This window comes from Brassica oleracea, chromosome C7 (assembly GCF_000695525.1).
Source record: "Brassica oleracea var. oleracea cultivar TO1000 chromosome C7, BOL, whole genome shotgun sequence".
Taxonomy (NCBI): Eukaryota; Viridiplantae; Streptophyta; class Magnoliopsida; order Brassicales; family Brassicaceae; genus Brassica; species Brassica oleracea.
This window is the reverse complement of record NC_027754.1, coordinates 39075020-39079463: the sequence shown is the minus strand read 5'-3', so window position 1 is coordinate 39079463 and position 4444 is coordinate 39075020.

The following is a 4444-nucleotide window of genomic DNA, read 5'->3' as shown; positions in this document are numbered from 1 at the left end:
AGATTGATTTCAGAAGATTAATTTAACGTATATAAATATGTAGCCTTGAGTTCTTTGTTATTTCTCTTTCTAGGATTGCAAACCTAGAGTTCTAAAGACATTTTTCACATTAGTTGTGGTTTTATCAGTTTTTTTTATTTGTTTCTTTATAATTTGTTGCTTTTGTATTTTATTATTCTATTACATATGTTTCGTTTCATATTATCATAATTTTTATTATGAAAGTAATACTTATATTTTTATGTGTTGTTTTATCTTAAATTTATAATAAATTTATTTAATTATTTGCTTACGCTTAAAGATTTATTTCCATATAATATACTTCAATTACACCTAACCAATTACAGTATATAAATCTGCATAATTTCGTTCAATTTTTTATTATATCTAATATTTGTGACTATATATTTTTACTTTATAATATCTATAGATTAAAAGTAATAATCTCTTTTAATCACTCATTCCGCGCATTATCACCTAGTGTTCTTATTATTTGTTTAGTTGATATTTATCTCGAGATTATGTGGTAACTTCTTGTATATTATGGTCAGAGATTAGATGTTTGGTTTGTGGTATTTGATGTTTATATATTAAATATTATGATTATATTATGGGCTCATGCTGTTTGGTGCGGACGTGTGTGTATTCATGCTATGATTTTAACTTGCATTGCAAGAAACTACGGTATAACCAAAGTTCGAGTGACTAAGGTTTTTTGACATTTAAGTGAATATCCGTTAATATTAAAATATAGGAACTGAGAACATTCAAAGTTCAACAAAAGCGGAAATTGTAAAGTAAATTTAGAAACTAAGACTTGAGACGTTAACGGATCTTCAGGGTGGGTTGATTGCTATGATCAGATTATCATTTCCAAGAACATCTGCATCTGCTTAATAATAATCAGTGCACCTATCTTCAATTCCTTTGAGCATGCATATTCTTGGGGGCATGATAAGGATCATGTTTGTTCGATAAGACTGCCTCTTCACGTTAGGGACATCGCAGCGTACGTTTCAGTTTTCCCCAACATCTGTCACTGCTAACATGTCTGTTTTCCAATTGAGGAGATCCATAGATGCCATGCTTACTTCATGTTCCCCTGTGATCATTAGAAGAATAGCATAGAGATATGTACCTAACCGATGATTGTTTTGGCTGAGAGCTTGAGATGTCTGAGGCCTTTTTGTAGGCTGATCCACTGAAAAGTACTGAGAGCATCTGAGCGTAAATGAGAGGACTCCTTGTGAGTAGGCGAAGCTTGGCATGTTTGCAGACGTTGTTGTAAGTGTGTTGTGTGAAAAAACGGGGAGGAGAATGGACACAGGCTATAACATCTGAGATTGAAAAATGAGAAGATTTTTTGAGTTTCTTCAAGTAAACGTAGTTGCGTCTTGGGCTGCTGGCGAGACATGGGGAGGTTCTGAGCGGAACGTCATTGTTATAGATGTTTTTTTTATTCTGGATGGTGATGATAACTGTGGTATAGAACACTGTTTATATAGCTGGTGGAAGATAAGGTCTCCATTAAAGCGTAGCCATGGCTTTTCGGCTACTGTGAATGGTTATGAGCATTGATTGGGTTGAAGATGCATTCGAACGTGGTTGTGTACATTATATTAATATATTTCATAATTATATTTTTAGTTATTGGCTAGTATTTCAGAGTGAGAGTTTTTTTTTAATAAATATAATATTGGATGGAGTTTCTTTGTTGTTTTGAGTGGTAGAAGAAGGCGTATAGAGAAGTTAAATTTAATGGTTTAGTAAGATGTTCTGTGTTTATAGTTTCTTATATATGATTTTGTCTTCCTCAGATTATATGGAGGTAGTAACTGTTGCTTTTTGCGTATTGTGTTTTTGCTCTACTAATTTTATGATACTCTTTTTGATATAAATATATATATATATATATATATGTATATATATATATATATGTATATATATATATGTATATATATTAAAACATCTTAAATGTTTGCATGGCTTCTCAGGTTTAGAACGTATCTACTCAAATTATATTCCATTAAGTTAAGTGTAATGGTATCCGTTTCGTGTATTTGAGAGGTATTATTGTATTATGTAGTTTAATTATTTATAATTATTTTTTATGGTTAACGTTTTCGTATATTATTAGTGTAGTGATTATGGTATCATATATTATGTATATATAAATCGATGTTGTTGATCTATATTGGTTTGGTCATAACATTACTATGTATTAATGTATAATTTTCCATAATACAATCCGTCACAATATTTTACAATCTAAATACAGTTCATTTTAAATTATTTTTTTACTGAAATAATGATTTTTATTATGTATAGATTGCTATACATGATTTTTTGTATATTTGTAAGCTGTTTTAATTATTTTACAGATATCTAATATGCAGTGTTTTATATATATAGTAATTGTTTCTCTTTTTCAGTATGATGTAACGTGATATGCATAGTCTGTCCTAATGGTGTTTTTCAAAACAAATATATCTATTTTATTTATATTAGGTAAATTTAGAACAAAGATAATTATTATTAGAAACAACGAAAAAAACTGAAAACTTGCAACAGGAAATGATAACTCGAAATGAGAACTGAACTTGAAAGGAAATCAGAAACGATAGTTTTGCATGGCTCAATCGCACAACACGCAGTCGAAGCCCATGATCCCACCGAGTAATTGATAAGGTGCGTTTAGAGAACTGGACACGTGTCAGTCCCTGGAGGAATGACTTTCTGACGTGGCGGATGAAGTGTCTCAACCAGGAGTGAGTAAACTCTTCTTTATAATAATAGACTAGGGTAGGCCCGCCCTACGGGCGGGATATACTTTAGTTGTGATCTATGTTATTAAGTTTTGAACGATTTTATGGTTTGTGTTTCAGGTTTATATTTACAACAGATATATACGATAATGATTTTTGTCTTTTAGAAAATTTTATGTGAGGATGAATTATATGTGATAAGATATATTTTGTTTGTTTACAATAGTTTGTTTATATGATATTTCAGTTTGCTATATACCGTATATTATTTATATCATGTTTTTGTTTATTACTTTGCTTATAGGGCAATTTTCTCAAATAATCATTTTTAAGTTTTTGTCGCAAAATAGTTTTTAATAAGAAAAATGATCGAAATAGCCTCTTTTCATTTTGAAAATTTTAATTTTAATATTTTTTTAAAAAAAATTTGAAACACTATCCTCAAATCTCCACCACTTAACTCTAACATTAAGTCTAGAGTATAAATATATTTTTGCCTTTTAATAAAATTCTTTTTGGTCATTTTCTTTATTGATGACTATTTTTGTGACAAAAACTAAAAAATGATTATCTTAGGGAATTTCTCTTTCTTATATGTTATTTAGTGTTTATAATATATTTTATATAATATATTTTATTAAAATTATAATAGGTAAAGCTAATATTAAATATTCACTGTTTTAAGTAAAACTAAATTATCTCTTATTAAAAAAAAAAATATTTCATACCAAATAAAAAACTTTCTAAAACACTATATAGGAGCTTTTTTTATTTTATTTTTTTGACAACGAATGTTGTATGAGAGTTAAATACACTAAAACTTCTATAAAGAATATCACTGTACTATGTTATTTGTTAAACTATAAACAGAAAACAATATATTACAAATCTTACTATAGTTAAAATATAATTCTGAATTACAACTCAGTGTAAATATATAATCAAAATATTTTCAATAAATATGCACAATTTATTAATTTTTATTATTAAATATTATTTTGTCACTATATTTGTAAACAATTGTGGAAAAAACAGTCTCAACCGTTTGGGGGATTCATAGTGGATCACTGCTTGATGATCATTGATCCTTTTTTACCTGCAGGTCCTAGGTGCAGGCAGTTTGATACACTCTGGAAAATAAGCGTTTAAGTTTGTGCCCTGCAAAGTTTCTTTTGTTCCTTTTCTGTAAGACTTTGAGCTTTATGAATTAATAAGCGTTTTAAATGAATCATCTCGTGTTTCTGCCTTTATGTGAATCAGTTCAATCTATTGGGTTTTGATGCTTCTTATTAATGAATGAGAAGATAGGATATTAGTTCCAAAATAAAGCATAGAAACTGTAGTAAGAAGAGCATGTTATTACCCTTTTATTTAAGATAATAATCGTATGTGCAACAACAAAAAAAAAGGTTTTAAATAGTTCGAGTGGTTTGATTATTAATGCACATACACTCAGGAACAGGATACTTTGTAACATCTCTTCCAGCTTTGCTAGCCCTTATTTCTCGCTGTCCTAGAGATTGACTGTGAAATTTCTTCATCATCTTCTCAGACTCTGTCTCAGTCATTGTTTTGTTCAAAAAGTATGGGAGCATTTGCCTTTTGTTTGGTGTTATAAGCTTCTTATGTCCTTCATAAGCTCTGTGACCCTGTGAAAGATTAGTTTTCAACATCTTAGC